General features: G+C 36.7%; 1 protein-coding gene across 3 annotated transcripts in view; it reads left to right on the forward strand.

The window, feature by feature from the left end:
* IL1RAPL1 (interleukin 1 receptor accessory protein like 1) overlaps nucleotides 1–22374 on the forward strand; it is a 735754-nt gene that overhangs the window by 298150 nt on the left and 415230 nt on the right. Inside the window, exon 3 of one of the 3 annotated variants that reach the window (XM_061453322.1) lies at nucleotides 4479–4520. The exons of the other annotated variants lie outside the window; for them this stretch is intronic. The gene's annotated coding sequence lies outside the window, so the exon portion shown is untranslated. The remainder of the gene's footprint in view (nucleotides 1–4478; nucleotides 4521–22374) is intronic. 3 annotated transcript variants of the gene reach the window in all.

The following is a 22374-nucleotide window of genomic DNA, read 5'->3' on the forward strand; positions in this document are numbered from 1 at the left end:
TATCGTTGTTAAACATTTTGGGTTTATATTTTCCTCTTTAGGGTTTTTTTTACTCTTTAATATTTAGATAACATTTTCATAGAACTCTTCATTATAGTTGCAAGATCTTTGTCTAAGTAGTAAGGTTAACAGCTAGTAGTTACTACCAGTAGTAACTCCTCCTCAGTGTTAACAGGAAAAAAAAAAAAATCAGGGTTGTTTTCTCCGGTGTGCATCATTTTATTATTTTCAGTATTGGTTATCTATTGTACTATCAAGTACTGTCTGAACCTCTTGGCACTTTTTTCAACATTCTGAGTACTCATTTAATAATAAAAAAAAAATTAATCTTGCTTATTTAAGCTTTAAATACATGGCTCAGAATTTAAAAAAAAAAAAAAAAGAGGCATTTCCATTTAGTATTTTAACTCTGCCATTGTCAAATCTTTCACATCCATTTCCTAGAAGGTAATCATCCACAAAATATTAATCCTCCCCACCACTGGCTACCCTTATAAGTATAAAATTGTAGAGTAAAATAACTGAAGGATTGTATGTAATTCTCTATATTTTAAAGGAAAGAAAGCAAAATAGAACAGACTAGTCTATTATTATAGACTAATAGACTAATCTAGTCTATTATTCTCTCTTTGGTACTGTAATGCAAACGTTTCAGAGAGTACTGCAGCAGGCATACTCCCAGCAACTCATTTGGAGAGTTGTATTTCTTTTTATAGTTGTTACACTTCACAGCTTGAAATAAGAAGCTTCAATTATTCATCCTTCAAGCCATTGCCAATGCTCTTCAGGGCACAAGGTGACAAGAACAAAGAGATGTTTTAAGGAGACAGATTACTCCATTGTTTTCCACCATGGGTACGTTGCATCTTCTGATTTATGTGGACTTGTCCAGTGTTAAAGACAGAGTGCCGAAATAATCACAGGTCTGCTCCAGCATAGCATTTCCTGTAAGATAGCAGATGAGCCAGTGTATGTACAACCTTTTCCATTTGTAGTACATAACTGCAGATGAAAACATGTAGTAATGCATATCAAAAAGTCAATTAACTGCACTTGTAAGTCTTTTTATACCTTATACTGGTTTATGTACTGATATAAGCTTTGCAAGTACCCATTAATAATTTTTTGTGCTGGAAGTCAAGGTTGTCATTTCTTCTATTTTTACACAACTTTGTTATGAGAAAATACAATTATCATTATAAATATTTTCTTTGTCTTTGTGGAATGGAGAAGACAACTGCGAAAAGGAATTGCAGATTGCTTTCACCATTTCTTTAATTTAAAAGTGCTGGTCTAATAACTGAAAATAAGTGTTCTTTGACTACAAAATATTAAAAAAAATAATTAAAATTGAGACAGTTCATTTTTTTTTTGCTCCATCTTAAGTAAATCTCTGTTCTGCGTTCAGTAAGTCATTTGCCCCTGCTTGGCAACTAAAAATGGGGACAGTTCTGTCTAACTCGATGAGGTTGCATGAAGTATACACAAAGCCACTAATCACACTAGTGATCATCTGATTAAAGATACTAGACTAATGATTGTCCTAATCCAACATGGTTTTCTCTGTCAAAATCCTCAACTGTTCTTATTTAGACTGCTTCAGAAGAGGCAAATTTAACCTAATATACAAATATGTATTGACAGCTTACATGTATTTGGGAATGTACTATGAATCAGATTCAAAGTGTTTGAAATAATATTGACTCCTCTGCTGACTTTTTTAATTGTTTTATATGCTCATAGTCTTATAGAGTTAAGTCCAAAAAAGACCATTAGGTCATTTCATCTATTTGTAAGCCCTATATCAAGATACTCCTTTAAGGAGCCCTTAAAATTTTATCTGACCACAAGATGACTTGTGGTTTGGTTAGTATGCATTTTCTTAAAGTCCAGTTCAGAATTCAAGCCATCAGGAGAGAATTTGCTTTTTTCCATGGAATGGATATTATAAAACCTCTTACAGTCAATGTTGACTGTCTTTGATTTTGATTACACAATATGATAATTATTATTAAGAGTGCATTATTTTATAACATACTGTAACTAGCCTTATCTCTGTGTTCTCTAGATTTAAAGATTCCTGTGAGTCCACTGAAGACACATATAATAAGAATTACTTCTTCTCTATAAAGTGCAGAAAAGAAAAGCATATCCAACATGAACAAATGTTCACAATTTGGCACTGAAAGGTAGCCTAGCAATCAAGACCAATTCAAAGTCTTGATAATCAACTCTGTGTGCACAAATTGCCAAATATTGCATAAATTCCTCTGTTGGTGAAGAAATACATTGAAATTCTGCTCTCACCTATATGTATGCAAGGAGAGAGCATGTCTGTGTATGAGATTTCTATAGAAAGGGGTCTCTACTGTGATGTCCTTCTGTACATAGAGCAGAATAAGCAGCACAGCTTAAAGTAACAAACACATGTCAGATGAAGAAAACAAAAACATACTGGGGGAAAAAAGAAAAATAAAAGGAAAGGAAAATTTTGTCCTGCTGCTTCAGTCCTAATTTTTGTTTAGAAATGCTCACAAGGATGCTTCGGCTTTTAGCAGATTTTGCATTAAAGCCCACAGTCAGAACTGCAGGAATATTTTTCATAGCATTATGCTGTTAAGGGCACAGACAGAAAATTCATTGTAAAATTCATTGTTTTCCAAAATTTCTGACTCAACAGTATTAAGAGGCCATTCAAAACATTCAAAACTCTCAAATGATGCTGTAAACGGTCTGGTGGAGGGGCTGGGAGCATAAGGGAATATCTCCCACATGGGCTGACCACCCGAGGAGGAAAAAAAAAGATGAATAATTGTTAAGCGCTTCTATTATGTACTTCCCAAGGTATAGAGGTGGTGACCACACTGGGAACGCAAGCCAGGTCAGTTTCATGATCAATGATTCTATTGTATTACAAGTCATTACCATAAAGTACAATGAAACAAGAAACTTAGCACAAGACCCTCAGCCGATAAACACTAACACAGCAAATACTGGCTGTAAGTAAGGTACAACGTGCTGGAAATGTGAGATCAAGAGCAACAACCTTGAGAGCCAATCAATCAGCATTGTGACAAGTGACTGTTAATCCAAAACAATAAATGCTTATCACAACAACGATTAGACACACTCTGGTCAGATCTGTCGTTATCTCAACCCTTGTGCCCCACACTGGGAACCAAAAAGAACTGTCATGATTTAAGCCCAGCCAGTACCTGAGTGCCACTCAACCGTTTGCTCACTCTCCCCCCCTTCCTTCCCCTGTTCCCAGAGGGATGGGGAGGAAAATCAGAAGAATGCAACTCCCACGGGTTGAGATAAGAACAGTCCAGTAACTAAGGTATAACACAAAACCAGTACTGCTACCACCAATAATAACAATAACAAGGGAAATAACGAGGGAAGAGAATACAGCCACTCACCACCCACCGACCGATACCCACCCTGACCCAAGCGGTGATCTAGCCCTTCCAAGTAACTTTCCCCAGTTTTATATCCTGGGCATGATGTGCTGTGGTATGGAATGCCTCTTTGGTTAGTTTGGGTCAGGTGTCCTGTCTCTGCTTCCTCCTGGCTTCCCCTCCTCCCTGGCAGAGTATGAGGCTCAGAAAGTCCTTGGTCAGGGTAAACATTACTAAGCAGCAACTAAAAACATCGGTGTTATCAGCGCTGCTCCCAGGCTGAAAATCAAAAAACAGAGAGCTGCACCAGCTACTAAGAAGGAGAAAAATGACTGCTGCTGCTGAACCCAGGACAATACAGAATGTGCTTTTCCTCTAGATTCTTCCTCCCTTTGTCAGGGCATACCAAGTTTCCAAGCTTTTATTCTATTTTTTTTCTTTGCATGTTTATTACTGGAATTCCTTATGTGCTTGGAGACTCTGCAAAGCTTCTTATAACTGTTTTCATCTATTTCGATGATTCTTAAATTTTCATATATATATATATATTTGCTTTTTTTCAAGGATTTTCCAAGAAAATGAGCTCTTTTTGATGATTCTTCATGTCCTTCATTCATTGTGCTTTCCAGCTTGCCCTCTTGGATGAATGTATACTGTGACTGCAGAAGTTTGTGTGTGAATATACAAATACGTATGTGTATATGTACACATATGCAAGTGTATGCATATTTTTGGATATGTATACATAATCATGTATATGCATAACATATTTCAAATATGCATTTGCGGATATTCACAATAGCATATTTAGGCATATAAGGAGGCACACAGATCCCAGCTGTCTGAGTGGCTAGCTCTGTAAGGGTATACTGGAGCATAATTTTCTTTCTGTGTTCTTTTCAAGGACTCCAGCATTTCATGGCACATACAGAAGTCAAATGTACAGTAGTATCTGTTCAACAGTATGACAAAGCAGTTTTTGTCTTGCTGATGTTCTCCTAGCAGGTGGTCGATGTCAATTATTTTTTGCTTCTGTGTAATGAAAGCTGCTACATATTCATTTCAATTCTGTTACAGAGCTCTGAAGTTCTGACAAGCTGTGAGCAGTTCTTCAATCAGGTAAATTTATGAACAGCTTCATACTAGTCGGAATCATCATGTCCTGACTAACCTGGATTTCTCACAACTTGTCTCTGTGTTTGCCTCATACACAGCGGTTAGGTTGTCCTTTTCCTTTCTGAATTTTTAGAACTTGTTGCAGAAGACAGATGTACAAACTTCACTTGTTCACTTGTTTCCAAATGCTGTTTCCAAATGTTGGATAAGCTGATTTTTTTTTTTAATGGGTGAACTCACAAGCTAATTCACATTGATCTGATACTTGGACCATGTCCACATGAGCAGCCTACCTTGTCCAAGTTACCATGAAGTGTCTAGTCAGATCAAGCTGAGCTCTGTTGCCCTGTGAATAACAGCCCTGCTCTCAAGACTAGGGTGTGGGCTGCCAATATCATTCAGAAGGACATGAAACTACCTGGTCATAAATGTTGAATAAAGTGCTTCTTAAGCAGATTTTATATGCAGACTATTCAGATGAGAAAAACCCAGAATGTGATGTTACATGAAAAATCTCTTTCAACTCTTCCACCTGCTGTGGTGCTCAAATTCCCAATTTCACTTCCAGGAGTCTGCCATAACTTTAATATATTTTACACATATATTTATTTATGTGTTTATATATATACCTTATTGCTAGCTCTGACTCTATTAAAAAATAGTTTTAGTTGTTTAGGTATTAAAATTTTTTTGTAAAATTATAAATCTTCTTCCAAAGCCTTTGTTTATCTTAAAGATCATTAAAGGAACAGTAACTTACTGTGTGCTCGTAGTACACTAGTAACTAAATCTGTTAAGATACATCAGAGCCATGCCCATAGAAGTATCCCTTTGTGCCTACAGAGCGTTTCATCTACTGTGTGCACGTACATTGCCAGTGATATGTGTGGATCTAGAATCAAAATATTGAAACACAATGCATATGGAAAAGAGTGCTGAAAAAATTAATTTCATACCCCTCCAGATAATAAGTCATCAGAATCCATTTTTGTGTTGGAAATCAGGAAGCTGTGGAGCTGTGTTGGAAATCAGGAAGCTGTGGAGCTGCCACTGTTTACCAGAATTGGTTATCTGGACTTACACAGTACTGTGTGTATTAGGTAGGTAGAAATTTGTTATCAATAATATGAAAACGCAATGACAAGTTTAATGAGAAGGAAGCATGTAAAAACAGATTGCAATCTAGAGATAAAATTAGTCCTCTCAAAAAGAAGTTTGAGTTGTATGACTTGTTCATTAAAGCACAGAATGACAGACTCACAGACAAGCTGAGGCTGGAAGGCACCTCTGCAGATCATCTAGTCCAAGCCTTTGCTTAGAGCAGGGTCAGCTACACCAGGTTAGTCAGGGCTGTGTCCAGTTGAGTTTTGAATATCTCCAAGAATGGAGACTCCACACCTCCTCTGGGCAACCTGTTCCTGTGTGTGACCACCCTCATAGTGAAGAAGTTTTTTCTTATGTTTAAGTGAAATTTCCTGCGTTTCAGTTTGTGCCCATTGCCTCTCATCCTTCCACCAAGTGTCACTGAGAGGAGTCTGCCTCTGACCTCTTTGCTCCTCCTATCAACTGTTTATGATCCCTCTGAGCCTTCTCTTTTCCAGACTGAGAAGTCCCAGCTCCCTCAGACTTCTTTTGCTCCATATCCTGAACCCCTTTGCTGGACTCATTCAAGTATGAGTGAATACTTGTACTCTTGTACTGTACTGTTCACTCTTTTACTGGGGAGTTTAGCACTGGACTCAGCACTCCAGATGTGTCTCACTAATGCTGAGTAGAGAAGAAGGGTCACCTCTCTTAACCTGCTGTCAACACTCTGCCTAATGCAGCCCCAGATGCCGTTAGCCTTTTTTGCCTCTGAGGCACACTACTAGCTCATGTCCATCTTGGTGTCCATCAGGATACCCAGGGCATACCCTGTGTATCAGGCATACATTGGACATATGCTGGGACCTGGGGTTATTCCTCTCCATGTTCGGAACTTGGCCTTTCACTTAGTTGAGCTTTGTGAAACTCTTGGCCCATTTCGTCACCCTGTTGAGGTTCTCCTGAATAACAGCACACCAATATGGTGCATCAGCTACTTTTCCCAGTTTTGTATCATCTGTAAACTCACAGAGGGTGTGCTTACCATAATGACATCATTATAGTGATAACATTGAACTGTATTGGCACTAGTATACTTTCCTGAAGGAAGGTCTGTGTGATGATGTGGAACTGACATTTGTTGCTTGTGAAACAAAAAAAATAATATTCAGACCATTATATTGCAAATAATATGCCTCTGTCTTGGTTGTCAGATCTACATGAGGTTTTTTTCTGCCATTTCCATTCTTGCCATTTTTAAGAAAGCTCTTCTTCCCCATCAGTGAAAACAAAATACTGTCTGTAAATCATGAACTAGTAGTTTTTGAACAAATTATGGTGTTACTGATCTTTATGAAAATTCAAAATAATATTCTTCATGGTCTTTGTGTTGGACTTAGTTTAGAGTTTCTAGGATTCATGTGTTCTTTATCTGAGACTTTTAACCAAAGCTATAAAATTTAGAAATGTTAGCTTTGAAAATAGAAGCTCAGATTTTCATAATTTCATTTTCTTTTCTATTTTTTTTTATTATGATCATTTTCATCACTGGAACAAGTGAAAACAATTTTGTTCACTATTGGTTGCATGCAGGATTCCTTTTTATTTCTCTGGCTCTGGAGTGCATTGGTTGATTTTAGGATTTTGTTTTTTCCTAAATAATTTGATCTTGATCCCCTTTTAACTCAGCAGCATGCAGCAGTCAATGAGTTTTCACTAGATGGTCATCTAAAAGTCACATCGTTGTCAAATTATAGAGATAGGTTATTATAGTTTGTGTTACTCTTCAGAGCTCAGTGGTCACCCTATTTTTAGTTTAAAAGCCTTTTATATTTACTTTGCTCAGTTCTGCAAGGTTCTGTAGTTGTTTTGGTGAATGGGTTCCTTGAGGACCCAGGAGGAGGGAGCATTTAGCATTTATTTGATCAATTGTCTCTTTCCACCATTTATAAATGTGCATTAGTACTATTCTCCTGTACCATTCCAAGCACAGTGAGCCAATTTGACCTTTTCTTTTTTGTGTTGCATGATTATTGTGAGGCTTCTTTGCACTAAGAAACTTTTTCTAACGACCCTCTTTCTTATTTTATGCCAGTTGTGCTGTCATGTAGGAAGCAAATACACATACCCAGAGGCAAAAGTTCAATGATGTTTCAGTAGTGAAACTTCTTTATGCTACCCTCTAGAGCTCTTGTATTGGACTAAAATTTAGCTGCTATATTCTCTAATTACTTTTCTTACTTTTGTTTATATTGTATACTTGGAAATCAAACATCAGCACAGATTTCTGCACATGTCAAAGGTGACAATGTGCTAAACAATAACGTAATAGTGAGAGAGTGACTACAGAAATCTAAGAAAGTATTATGTATATCTGTAAACACTGCTAATACAGCATCATTAGATGTTTTAGTATCAAGCTTCAAGTAAGCCCTGTGCCTTGCGATGCCCACATGAGCGTTTTTTTACAGAAACTGTTTCACCTGCATCTATTATCCACGTACACAGTGTATTACTGATTTATTGCATTTATGACTTATGGCCAGGTAGGATCCAACTGCTTAAGGAAACAAATCATATTGAGAAATTGCCACTGTAATGCTTCATATGTATTTGGTGATTATGTATCTGCAAGCATACTTAAATCAGCATACAGTCAGTATTTAGGCTTCTATTAGCATCTAAAAGAAGAGACCCTAATAATCTTGCTTCTTCAGGAAGAGAGGGCATTTAGGGTGATCAAGTCCAATTCTTTTGAACTCTTGGTTATTGCACCTTTAGCAATTGGTAAAGGTCCATCTTAGTTTTGTCATCTACCTGCCCTACTAAGACTGGGCCAAAATCACGCTTCTGTCTTCCTGGCTATTTGGACCCACTGTAGCCATTTCACTCTGTTTTCATAGATATGGTATGAGTATTTTTTTGTCAGGTGATCACTCGCATTTCAAACATTAATAAAGTTTGAAAGTAATTTTCAATAAATGTATGACCCCATTTACATGTAAATCCAAACGTTATCCCTGCTTGCATCTAATCTCTAGTTCAGCTTCCTTTTCTACCCTTCCACCTACAGGTTGTTACTGGAGACTGGTCTCTTCATAGCCTGTGCAATGAGAAAGATCTGCAGGGCTTGCATAATAATTATTTTTCCAAGTAGTTCAGTAGGATTACAGTTTGGATTAAACCTCAGGAGTACCATTCAGCAATGGCAACTGATCCATAAAGATCTATTATGAAGGATCTATATAAATAGTGCAGTGTACTGGCTTCATAGAAAAAAAAACAAAACCCTACAAACTACTTTCATCAAACCATGTACAGCAGTGTTTATTGGGTCGTGATTTCTGGATCAGTGGTGGTCCATAAGCTTTCAGAAGAAGTGCAGCAAAATGCTTTTTTTTTTTTTTTTGCAAGTACATAATATGCATTTATGAAGACAGATAAAGCAAACACAGGTATATGGAATAAATACAGGAACACTGAAAATGTGTATTCAATGCAGCAGGAATTAAAACTCTGTGGCATTATTTCATATTATGGATGAGTGGATGGATGGATGGATGGATGGATGGATTTGCATATATAGTTGTGCGTACACATGTACTAGAGATCCATGTGTGTGTGTGTTTCTATATTTAAACTCAGTATCCTTCAAATCTGAAAAGTCAAACTAGATGTTCCTAATTATTCCTTCCACCTCTAATACAGCATGTAAGTGCTGTAATGAGGAAACTCATGAACTCTGCGTACCACAAGCAATATCAATGGCTGACAAATTCATATAGCTTTTCTGAGTCTTCATTACTTCTTTTCACCAGGTCAAAAACTGATTCAAGGGAGCCAATTCTCTTGAATGGTAGTAGATTATGAGAGGATGCAGCTCCAGGCACTGTGACCATTCTTGCCTTTTCCTCTTAGAAAGTCAGAACCAACGACATTCCTGCATTCCCAACTTTGTTTGGGGCCTGGTTTGAAACACACTGACCAATGATTTCTTCTCATTTATAGGTTTTTTTTTTTTAACCTTTACCCACAAAGCTACTTTTTTGTTCAAGAAAGGAACCTGTATAAGTGCCTTTCATTTTTAGCAAAATGTATTTGTTTTGGTTTTGTATTTGGAGCATAAGTTCTAAAGCCATAGTCTTTTACCATATCTGATCCATATGTACTAATTCCATCAACTTTATATTGACATTACAGATGGAAGAAAGAAAATACATTTCTCTAAAAAATAGCAGCAGTTTGACTGTATCATTCTGTACCTGCAAATACATAGGTTGTATCAGTATGGGCCCTTTTCCATTCATATAAGAGCATATGAAATTGCTTATGTGAATACTAAATTTATAAGTATATTGTTAGTAGGTTAATAATAAACCAGAACATATATTTATAGCTTAAGGGAAGTAGATGTCCTTATATGTGAAAGCTTTTCTAGACTAAGTTCTCTTTGTACCTCCATGTAGTGTAGATGAAGACAAGCACACATAGATCAAGGCTTCAGAAAGGGCAGGGCATAACCTTCTTTTATGCATAAAGCTGATGCAGTTGTTTCAACGAGGAAACTCTGTAATGGAAAGACAGGAATAGGCTTGGGGGATTTAGGAATATGAAGAAGAGTTTATGTACAGTTCTTGGAACATAGTCCATAATTTGAAATCTTAAAAGGTTGAATGATCACTGATTGAGTTGAAGAAATACCTGTGTTCTTGAACTTGCTCAAGTCTCAACTGGACAAGCTGAAAGCAACCTGTTCTACCTTGAAATTAGCTCTGCCTTGAGGGAAGTTTGTAACAGATGATCTTCTGAGATCCATCTGATCTTCTCATATAAATTATTCTGTGTATCAAAATGATCTTTAATACCTTAATTTCTGAAGAGGTACTCCTTTAAATAATATTACTTTTTGTAATAAAATAAGACTTGAGTGAAGAACTGGAACAGGAATCAGAGGTGATTCTTTTGAAGAAAGAGAAAATCTTGTATCGGATAATTCTGCATAATGTGTCCATAGGAGGACATGCGGGTGATATTTTCACTGCCATATAAGTGACTTATTAGACTGCCTTCCATTGTAAACAGGATTTTAGTATTTGGCTGCCATCCTCTAACTGGAATTTAGACTCTTAAGAATAAGTTTAGTAAGGTTATTTATGGCCTTTATCACAGGCTTCAAAACATTCAAAACCTGTAAGGGATTAAGCTAATTTGAAAAATTCTTCACGTTTGTCAACAAAGAATATTCTTACCTGTTCCTCTGGGTCTGCAACCAAATACAGCAACCAAACATGCCCATTCCTAAGCCTAAGTTATGTAGACACCCTTTAAAAACTAACTATATCCAACAGTTTTGTTTTATAAACAGGGAACCAATTGAAAGGAAACCAAGGAAAGATTGGAAAAGATAAATGTTAAGTGAAATGTTAAATCTTCATTTTGTGAAAAGATTTTTTTCTTAATAGGTTTTTACTTTCATAATTTTAATCCTTCACAAAAACTTTGTGAAGACATAAGATCAGCACCAGTGATTTACTTCCTAAGCTTCTTCTAAGTTAATTAATTGTATTAATAGAATAAGTGTTTAGCTTTTCCTTTAACACAGAATTTCTGCTTTAGAATATGCACAATGGAATATGTGAAAACTTTGCTATTGAAAATGAAGCTAACACAGATCATGGCAAGTGTCATCTTTTTCTCAAACAAGGAAGAAGAGGGGGAAGAAGAAACCATCATACTTCTGAGAAGTCTTTTAGAACAGTTCAGCCAAGTCATGTTTCATGCAATCCTGTCAAGATCAATAAGACTTACTATACAATGACTTGCTGAAATTACTTTAGATAAATTATTCACCAAGAACTACAGAGATTTTATGGTATTATAAGACAATGATTTAACAAATCTCTAAAGCATGGCAATTCAGACTATTGATCCAGATCTTGGAGATTCAGCTAATTATACTCAAACATCAGAGGTTGATGAAGTTTCCAAAACTAGCCTAAAAAATTCAGAGGATTAATTCATGTGATCCACCCTTAGGGTCAAGTTGGAAAAACTTTAGAAATGCTTTTTACAGCAGTGGTAGCGCTTTTTCCTCCTTCCAAAAGTGGAAAGCGTATGTGTGTTCAGAAATTTATTTTATTATCATATTGCCCTCCAGATATCATTTAATTTGAAATAATTCTGCTATAACTTCAACCTTTTTACTTTTCAATTCTTTCTACTTTGGGACTATATCTTTTTTTGAGTGTCAAATAAGAAGCACGTATATCTGCATTTGGAAAAATCTACATACACTAGCTATATTTAATGAAAGAAACATAACTTTGCATTTCAATATCAAATGCAAAAATAAAACCTAGGTTTAGCACAGTTAGGGGCAGGACATCATAGCATAGAGCATTTAGAAAGTGCTACAAATAAACCAAAACCAATTTTACAACCTTTCTTATGTATCTCTGAGCAAATATATTCATTTTGCTTTATTAGTATTTCAAGAGTTGTATATGCTTTGAGAATATATTTTCAGCTGTCCAAGGCATAATCTTTTGCATCACAGTATCTAGCTATACTGAGAATGCCTTTGTTAACGAGAGCCTTTAATAAATGCTGCCTTGAAATCAAGCTTGTACAGTGACAAATTTTAAGGCTACATTTTTTTCCTAAAGCGGAAGTGATCAGCTGTTCCACCATTTTACACTCTTGCCTGACACCCATATTGCTGAAATGCATGAAGAAAAAGAGTGAGGGATTTAATAATTTGTAAATAAAAATTTATTTCTGGCTAAAGAAAAGAGAGAAGGAAAAAGGAGAAGAATGAAATGCTTTATGTTTTTGTTTTGTTTTATATGCATTGTTTACAGAGAAATTTAGCTGCTAGTGGTCAGAAACCCTAAGGATCATGTGATGAGTGTTCCTGTTTGTCTCTAATTCTATATTCAACATTGTACTGAGGTCTGTTAAACATTGATAAGCTTTTTTGGGGCTGTAGGTCCTTGGAGACCGTTCTGCCTAAACGTTGCAAAGACCTGAATTAGGTTTATGCATTGTTAAGGTGGTTTATATATATTTTAGTACTTGGTCTACTCTTTTCAAAGGAGAAAAATCAGCCTGACTGTGTATTAATATTGGCATCATTGTAATGATTAATTGGCTTGATTCTTAAAAAATATGTTATTCAGGATAGTTTTCCTATACTCATTCTTCACTATGTCAAAGGAACTTTGTCAGCTTTAAATAATGGGAAATTTACAAAAAAAAAAAGGAATTTCATAGTCATAATTTTTTATATACAAACCTTTGTAAAGAAAGCTTTACTTTTTTTTAAACCCATATAATACATTGGTTCAGAATCATGGCTTCTCTTTTTAATATTTATCAAAACAAGAACCTTCTTTTTTGCCTAAATATTTCCCCATTGCCATACCTTTCTGAATTTCTATATGGAATAGAACTTGGTATATAGCCCTTTTTAGAGAAATATATTTTTTTAAAATGTTTTCTAAGAGATTCTTTTAAGGACAGAAAAATCTAGCTACATCACACGCTTAACACACAATTTTTCAGACCCATTTTCTGACATTGTGCTTTTTGATTGAGATTGGCCCTTAACATATACAGAAGTAGTACTAGCTTATCTGCCTGTTGATACAAATCATCAAAGGACAGAAACACATATACCATTTTCCGGGTACAAAAGGTTCATATGGTATTTGCTTAGTGAGTTTAAAGAAAACAAAACCATAATACACACTGAATGCTTAACTTTTATTTAGTAACTAGAAGAATAGATTCTGCTTATTTGAAATGTTATTCCATATTAGTTTACTTAAAGGGAATAGGATAGGATAGGATAGGATAGGATAGGATAGGATAGGATAGGATAGGATGGAATGAAGTAGAATATACTTTAAAACAAAGGGGAGGGGGTTGTGGGGGGAGGATAGGAGAGGAAAGGAGAGGACTGAAACATTTCTAGAGTTCTTAATCTAATTTGCATAATTTTACTAATTGTTCAAGAAACAATTATTTTTAATATTTATTTTACTAATTGTTCATGGAACCCTGAAAATCTTTGCATGCTAAACTCTAGCAAATAAAACCTGAAAAGAAATCGCAGCAGATTAGCTTAAATATGCCTGAATTATCTCAATACAATGATGAGAGTTGGTCTTTTTTTTTTTTTTTTTTTTTTTTTTTGGTGCTAGGGTCCCAAATAGAATCATTTCAATGGCTCCTGCCAGTCTCTGGAGGATTGGTGCTTTCTTACTATGACTACTAAACAGGTCAGATCATAAAATCATATGGACTGAATACAGAGGATGAAGGGAGATGAACTTCAGGATGTTGCTAAAGCAAACTCTAACACTGCTCTTTTTTGCCTCTCTTTCTGTCCCTTTCTACTAGTTTTACTTTTGCATTGCTTTCCAACATGCAACATAGATATAGTTTCGTTTGTTCCACCAGGAGAATATATGCAGCTATAATCTACCCTAATACATTATTTTTATTAGAATTCCTCCGGTAAACACTGGCAAAGCATTCTGACAGTTGCAGTCACTGGCTCATTTGAGCTGTCTGAACTGTATATGTTTTTATGTTGCTCTTCCAGAAGCAGGAACTTCTCCTGGATGTGCCATATTTTTTCCTCTTTCTGTTTCTTCTGCTTAGAGCATTTTAGCAACCATCTTCAAAAACAGCAGCTGTCATTTATCTTTATCCTTCAGTATCTGTTTTTTAAAGTTATACTACTAAATACTCAGGAAGTTTGTCCAATGTGTCCTTACTCACTCTTCACTTAGATGTTCTGGTGTACAGGTAACTCCTGGATCTCTAAAAGCAGCTTAGTCCATAGACATAGTTCTCTGTGTCTCGGGATCACTGTTGTTCAAGGCAGTTTCCTAACAAGATGAATATATTTGTTGACATGTTTAAGTGGCTTACTATCAAGTGGGATGTTAGCCTGATTATCTTCTGCTGTTTAACAGAATGACATCAGCTCTTTTCAGAGTGTACGTTTTCCCAAAAATTTTCCTTTTGCATCCTTAACTCTTAATCAGCTACTATGAATATTTTCTAATATCTATTTTTCTTTTTTTGGGTAGTCTTTTTGCCACAGGACACTCAATATACCTCAGTTCAATTGTCTAAACAGAAGAATATAATTTACTAATTTTTGAGCTTCAGATTGTCTTTGAAATACACATGGGAATCTTATTTGTGTGTTTGTTTGAGATTACAATAACAATACTTATTTTTATAGCATCTAAATTTGTTGTGAATTTATTAAGGTCATTGCTTGAAACTATTAGAAGTAGATAAGGATTGCACATTAGGTTTGAAATTATTTGCTTGAAAAGCTATGGGAAGGTATAGCAGGCTAAAAACCCAAATGAAGCCAAACCAAAACAACAAAAAACCTAGAATAGAGAGCTTTGATTTTCCTATTTCTTAGCTATCTACACCAGAGTAAGGGGACAAATTAATATTAATGAGAATTTCAGAAGCAGCAACTGTCTGTTGTCTCGATAGTAAACTTCTCTATCCCAAAATCTCATTTCTGTGTTCAGTTAAAATAATAAGTTTTCTCTATCATTTTATATGTTTTTAAGTCCTCTGTATAATTCAGCAAACATTTCCAGCACCCTGGTGAAGTAGGCCATGAAGGAGTAATATCCTCTCTTTTTGGGGGATGGCATAGTAAAGGCCAGAACAAATTAACTGTTTGCAAAGTGACATACCAGCAGAGAGCAGAGACAGTTCCCAAATCCTGAGTTTACATGCACATTCACATTGCTATGTTTTGGCTTTAGTCTGAGAACAATGCTTATAAAATACCAGTGTTTCAGTTGTTGCTATGTAATGCTTACCCTGATCAAGGACTTTCCGGTCTCTCATGCTCTACCAATGAGAAGAGGCAGAAGAAGCCAAGAGGGAGCAGAGACAGGACACCTGACCTAAAGTAGCCAAAGGGGGATTCCATACCACAGCACATCATACCCAGTATATAAACTGGAGTGATTTACCCTGAAAGGACTCAGCTTGTGTCGGGCTGTGTGTTGGTCAATGGGTGGTGAGCGGTTGCATTGTGCATCTTTTCCCCTTTTGGTTTTATATATTCTTCCCTTGTTATTTCCCTTGTAATTATTATTATTATCATCATCAGTAGTATTAGTAGTAATAGTATATTATACTTTAGTTATTAAACTGTTCTTATCTCAACCTGGGAGTTTTACATTCCTTTGATTTTCCTCCCCATCCCACCTGAGAGGCAGAAGAGGGGTGAGTGAGTGGCTGCACGATACTGAGTTACCAGTGGGGTTTAAACCGTGACACATGCTTAAATCTAGGTGGCTAAAACAGAATGCAGAAGTCTAACAATCATATACCAAAACTTAGACTCTTACTTAGCCTTGAAAGACTATACTAGCTTTGGCTGATACAGACTTCAGCTGAGGGACTCAATAAAATACAAATTTTTATTTCTGGGCTTGTCAGTTGACAAGTTGCAAAATATTTAGGTTGCTCCTGTGTGGAGCATGTCTAAAATCATAAAGGAAACAGAGATAAACCAAAACGTTTCTGGGTATATGATGACCTGCCCTGTCCTTGGCTGTGCACTGTCTCTGAAGTCTTGCACTGTGGATCAATTCAGCAAGTTATTACCATAGAAACAGTATTTCCATAATAGCGTGGCAAGCTTATTTTGCATGTTCTTTTTAGCTTCCCCTTTATACCCCCTTTCACAGTGACACACCAAACAAATTTTTTTTTTAAAGCAGTTGTCAGTCTGGATCCCTGTCTGCATATCTAACGCTAGCATGCGCACCAAGCATATAAATCCTCCACGGTCAGCATATGCTGAAGATCAAAGGACAGATTCTCACTGTAACTACAGAAAATCAGGCATCTGATCTAGTCACATCTCATTCCCTTTGTTAATTGATTCAAGAGTTACAAATGAAGACAAAGGTGTGACTCTAACATGAGTGAATCTGCACATCCATAACACTCAAGAGTTTCAACATCTTAAGCATTGTAGACCCAATAGGACATAAAAGCCATAATCCTGGAATGAGCTGCCTCAATCAGCTTGACAAGTAGTCTTTTTTTTAATTATTTCCATCAAATTTCATATCAACCAAGTCATATCGCTGACTAAAACCTTAGCTCCACAAACAGCTGAGCTATGGCAGCACCTCACCACTACTGTTGAAGTCTTATTGCTTCTCACTGGTCTCAGCCCCAAAGTGCTGTATGGTTTCTACCAGTTAGACATAACCATTAAAATGAATTCCCACTTGTAAAAGCAGGCATTAAAAATAATAATGATTTTCGTTAATTTTTCTTTAATTGATTGCAATCAAAGGCCAGGTAAAAACAAGAAAACTGTTTGTCCTGGGTTTAGCAGTAGCAGTCATTTTTTCTCCTTCTTCGTAGCTGGTGCAGCACTGTGGTTTTGACTTTCAGCCTGGGAACAGAGCTGATAACATTGATATTTAGTCTGACCAAGGACTTTGTGAGTCTCATGCTCTGCCAGGGAGGAGGGGAAGCCGGGAGGAAGCAGAGACAGGACATCTGACCCAAACTAGCCAAAGAGGTATTCCATACCACAGCACGTCATGCCTAGGATGTAACAGCGAGTTACCCGGAAGGGCACTCTCTGCTCGGTCAGGCTCATTTTCGGCAGGTGGTATCGTATACTCTTCCCCTGTTATTTCTCTTATCGTTATTATTTTTGGTGGTAGCAGTAGTGATTTGTGTTATACCTTAGTTACTAAACTGTTCTTAGCTCCTCCCCATCCCTCTGGGAGCCGGGAAGGGGGGGGGGGGGGGGGGGGGGGGGGGGGGGCGTGGTGTTGTTCTAGACTGTGTGGCTAACTTGCTGACAGAGTTTAAACCACAACAGCTCTTTTTCGTGCCCAACGTGGGGCCCGAGGACTTGAGATAACGACAGGTCTGACCAGAGTGCGTCTAATCGTATTTGTGATAAGCATTCATTGTTTTGGATTAATAGTCATTTGTCACAATGCTGATTTATTGGCTCTCAAAGTTGTTGCTCTTGATCTCACAGTTTCAGTATATCATACCTTACTTACAGCCAGTATTTGCTGTGTTAGTGTTTTTCAAGTGCGGGGCTTGGGCTAAGATTCTTGTCTCATTGTAATTTATGATAATGACTTGTAATACAATAGAATCATTGATCATGAAACTGATTTGGCTTATGCTGCCAGTGTGGTCACCACCTTTATGCTTTGGGAGGTATATAATAGAAATGCTTAGCAATTACACATCTTTTTTCTCCTTCTCGGGTGGTCAACCTGTGAAGGAGAAATTCTATTACCCTTCCAGCCCCCCCCAAGTCCCCAACCCCCCACCCCAGGCTGTTTACAACATCATTTGAGAGTTTTGAAGGTTTTGAATGGCCTTTTAATACTGTTGAGACCTGTTTGCTGATTGCGATGGGGATCACCATGTTGGCACGCATATAGAGTGTGTTTTGCCCACAATCATTTTGTCTGACCTCAAGAGTTAAGCAGAGTAAGGTTTGGGTCTTGTCTGGGGTTAAACAGTGATATAGGAGGACCAAGAGATTTTCCCCAAGGCTGGACAGCCATGAGTGTATACAGTATGGGCAAGTATCTAGTCCACTGGGCCCCTCCAGTACTTTGTAATTTCACCACCGAACAAGTGCAAAATCCGGAAAACTTAGTAAAACACTTAAATGAGGTGTGTTGCCATTCTGACCATACCGTAGAGGGACAAATCATGGCAACGTGCTGGGGCTTGGCCTGTGCTTACTGGGCCTTGTTGAACACTATCCAGCACCTTCAAAAGGAAAAAAATGTCCCTGAATCTGAGGGCAAAGCAACAGTCAGCACAGCTACTCCAGCTCCAAGCACAGCAGCTACACCGCCCCTATCTACAAGAACTGTCGTGGTTTAAACTGTCAGCAAGTTAGCCACGCAGTCTAGATCCTCCCCCCCCCCGCACCCTCCCCAGGAGAATCAAAAGAATGTAACTCCCATGGGCGGGCTGAGATAAGAACAGTCCAGTAACTGAGGTATAACACAAATCACTGCTGCTACCACCAATAATAATAATGATAAAGGAAATAACAAGGGAAGAGTATATGATACCACCCGCTGAAAACAAGCCCGACCTAGCAGAGAGTGCCCTTCCAGGTAACTCCCAGTTACATCCCGGGCATGACGTGCTGTGGTATGCAATACCTCTTTGGCTAGTTTGGGTCAGGTGTCCTGTCTCTGCTTCCTCCCGGCTTCCCCTCCTCCCTGGCAGAGCTTGAGACTCACAAAGTCCTTGGTCAGACTAAATATCAATGTTATCAGCTCTGTTCCCAGACTGAAATTCAAAACCACAGCGCTGCACCAGCTACTAAGAAGGAGAAAAAATGACTGCTACTGCTAAACCCAGGACAGTTCTACACTTGCTTCAGTTGTAGCCCTAGGAAACTGAAGGGAGAGGGCAGCAGCCTTTCCCTTTTAATGTGACAATGCTACAACTATCTACTATGAGAATATAGAAAGGTGTTCGTCATTCTCATTACCAGCCTAAAAAAACACCCTAAAAATATGTATATTTTTGTTTTACTATGAGTACAGCAAATTCTTACACACATGTATTTATTACAGTATGCATAGGAGAAGCCTAAAGAAGAGTATGTGTAACTGTGCAATCTGATAGAGTATCCTTAAACCTTACTCTCAACCTCTTCACTTTAACTCTCGCACTTGTACAGAAAGCCTTCCAGTAAACTCAGGGGCCCATGCTTCCATTGCAAAAGTACATGTAAAAGAAGAGTAACATGTTTTAGAAAGGTAGCAAAGCCCAAATTATACCTGAGAACCTTTGAATTATCAAGTACATTTGTGGGCAACTTCATGCTCAGTCACTGAAATAAATGATTGTTTTGCATAAAAGTGGTATATTCAGCAAAATAGTGACCATATTTTCCAAGATGCTTGGTTTAAAATGATTCTGGTGGTGGTAATCCATGAAGTTTAATATCTTCTCTATATTTAAAGAAAAATGAATATTGGATGTGCTTCTATCAAACTGCTTTTATTGATGTGCATTGCAAAAAAGAATTCTTACATTGCTGACATTGTAAGTTTTGTTATGAGAAAATAGAGGTATAGGCTGCCCATTAGAATGTGGCTTTTTTTATCAAATTGTATGTGTGGATGAGCTTTTCAGGTGAAATTTAGAAAGTTCAGACTTTTAGCAGATCTTAAAAGAAAGGTAGAGAAAGTCTAGTTTTGTCTTCCTAGTAGCTAGCAAAAAACTTCACAGGAGAGGAAAAATGTTAATACTTTTTTCTGTATATGTCAATGTTTGTTCAATAGGAGGAGTGCTAAATGTGTATATATATACATTTTAACAACTACGTGTCTTGCAATTGTTCTAAAGTGAATTAGTTGTACTTTCTATTGCTGCTTGTTTTTACACAGAAAGAAAAATTATGTTAATATAAATCTAAATATTTGTTGTAATATTTATATTCAGCAAGTAAGAACAAGATGATATGGCTTTAATTTTGAGTTATCTATCAGTACTATTGTCTTTTCAGTCATTTATTTTCTAATGCCTAATTTGTCAAAATGCAACTCAGATGCCTACTGGTAATTTTATGTAATGTGAGCAGCAAAGTGATTTTTTTTCAAATTTGGAATGCTTTCAATTCATGGGAGCACTACCCGAATGTAAAATGATTGAATCTGCATTTACATCATTTATAAAAAGAGTTTCAGAAATGAATTCTTTCAAACTGCTCTGCTTTTTCTGTATAATAATACATCTTAAACTGTGGCTACATTTCTAGCTCAGATATTTTTTTCATTTCTGTTATTCATGCTGAATATTTTTTCTATAGAATGTAATTTTACTGAATCAGAAAGATTATTTATCAGATAGGTAGATAGGTATTACTGCACAAAGGTGATAGAATCTGTCCCAATCGACTTTTAACCCTACCAAACAATTCCTTTTGTTACACATGAAATATCTGAGGCTCCAGAATGCTATTATTTTTTGAAAGCAAATAATAATAGTTTCCATCCCTATTCAGAAACAGAATTTTCCCTCAGATACACACCCCCATAACTACAACTGGCATCAGTAGCAGCAGTACATATGTAAGTAAAGGCAAAGCTTGGCCTTTAATCAAAATAATTTTCTGCTTAAAAAATATCCAGTAATGATTTTTTCAGTTTATATTGTAGATGAGCCATTCAGTTATCTTTCTTTCTTCAACAGCATATCATAAATTGTAAACCTTCAGTAATTATTTGCTGCGTATTATTCAATTGTATTGCTGGGTCAATTAATATGCATTTATATTAACTGACAAATTATAACCAGGTGTTCTAGGCAAGTCTTGCTATTCTGAATGTATATGAGACAATCCAAAAATGAAGCCCTGTAACACAATAAATATATTATTGACCTTCCTAATAACAGGTGTCAGGCCTCATAGTAGCTATGCAAAGCTTCAGGACTTTTCATGCTTTTTTATCTTGGTCTGCTCAGAGCTATGTTTCACATTGTCTGGCTGCAAAAGCTATGTTCTGATGACCAGATGGCTATTTCTTAATTTGTTTTACTTTTGCTGAACTTTGTGTAACCATGCAGTATAACCATAATTTTTACATAGATAGTACTACAAGTAATAGTTCTGTGTAGAATGACTCTGCCATAGTGATATAGTGTAATGGAATAAAAGAATCAGAGTGAAGCAGATCACTTGGAAGTGGAGAAACAGCATACAGTGTAGAGATAATACAGGGATGGGATGATGACAGAGGTAGCACATGGTGATATACAAGTCCCAAATCTATAAACAACTCATCGGTGGTCAATTACCTATTGGTAATGAAATGCAGCCTTTAGAGCTGGGTAGAAACAGTTTTGAGAAGTAACAAGGAGAACAAAGAACTAGCATACACAATATGAAAAAAGTAAATCCAGATATAGTAGCAACCTTCCAGAAAAAAAGAAAAGGAAACACCAACAAATAACAGACAACAAACAAGGTGCATAAAAATGTGTTAAAGCCATGTACTTCTGACCTTGAAATTATGAGCAAGAAGCTATTAGCATCAACATGACACTCAAGGAAGGATATGGGTTGCTGATGACATCCTAGAGTCCCCCACTCCCAGGCTGATGCTGCAGACTGTAGGGCCTATAGAAGCAGTCAAAGGGTGAGAAGAGTAGGCTCATCCATATTTTTATATATCTACTGATAGATCATAGGGTCTGATTTAAAACCTTACTGCAATTGGTAGAAAAGGTTGGACCAAATCCAAGCCAATGAAGATAAATAAGTAGAAATGGAAATTAAACTCCTTGAAAACACAAAGTATTATGATAACCTATTTCCTCTTTATGTTTCTGTCCATTGTTCCTCAGTGTTTTAAGATGCTTTGTAATGAAAGAAAACAACACGTTGAATGTCAAGAGCTGAACAAGAGCTGAAATTCATTTGAAGGGTGAGGAAAGTGACATGAAATTGAATAGAACTTTTACCATCAACATTTTTCATAAGGACTATTTGTTGATTAAACTATCTGTTGTACTCTTGGCATGTCATATCACATCAATCACATGTGAATTTAAATTACAAGCCAATTTCCAAAAAATAATAATTGCCAAGTTGCCATGTGTACCGAGTGCTAAATTTAAACTTTTGCAGCGCTTCAGCAGCTGCATGAACCTATGAATAATTCATTAACTATATGAAATAGTAGATTAGAAT

Source organism: Pezoporus flaviventris, unplaced genomic scaffold, assembly GCF_033815535.1.
Source record: "Pezoporus flaviventris isolate CSIRO_AGI_PZ_B2104156 unplaced genomic scaffold, CSIRO_AGI_Pfla_v1 ptg000015l, whole genome shotgun sequence".
NCBI classification, from domain to species: Eukaryota; Metazoa; Chordata; class Aves; order Psittaciformes; family Psittacidae; genus Pezoporus; species Pezoporus flaviventris.